This window comes from Eimeria mitis, genomic scaffold, assembly GCF_000499745.2.
Source record: "Eimeria mitis Houghton genomic scaffold, Emh_scaff1673, whole genome shotgun sequence".
Lineage (NCBI taxonomy): Eukaryota > Apicomplexa > Conoidasida > Eucoccidiorida > Eimeriidae > Eimeria > Eimeria mitis.
The window spans coordinates 3,309-3,809 of NW_013569989.1; positions in this window are offsets into that span (position 1 = coordinate 3,309).

The following is a 501-nucleotide window of genomic DNA, read 5'->3' on the forward strand; positions in this document are numbered from 1 at the left end:
TAGTTTTGTATGTTAGTTGGTTGTAATTAGCTCTTCTTAGTAAAAATATCGTATCTAACCACGTATCCTGCATGGTAAACCCTAAACCCTAAACCCTAAACCCTAAACCCTAATTAACCCTAAACCCTAAACCCTAATTAACCCTAATTAACTCTTATTAACCCTAAACCCTAAACCCTAAACCCTAATTATATTTATATCTTAGTTTGTTGTAATATCGTCTCTAACCACGTCCCCTGCATGGTAAACCCTAAACCCTAAACCCTAATTAACCCTAAACCCTAATTAAAACTAAACCCTAAACCCTAATTTACTCTAAACCCTAAACCCTAATCAACTGTATATCTTACTTGGTTGTAATTAGCTCTTATTATTTTTTTTTTTTTCATGTCTCCTACACGGTAAACCCTAAACCCTAAACCCTAATGAATCCTAAACCCTAAACCCTAAACCCTAATGAATCCTAAACCCTAAACCCTAAACCCTAATGTGAGTGAGCAG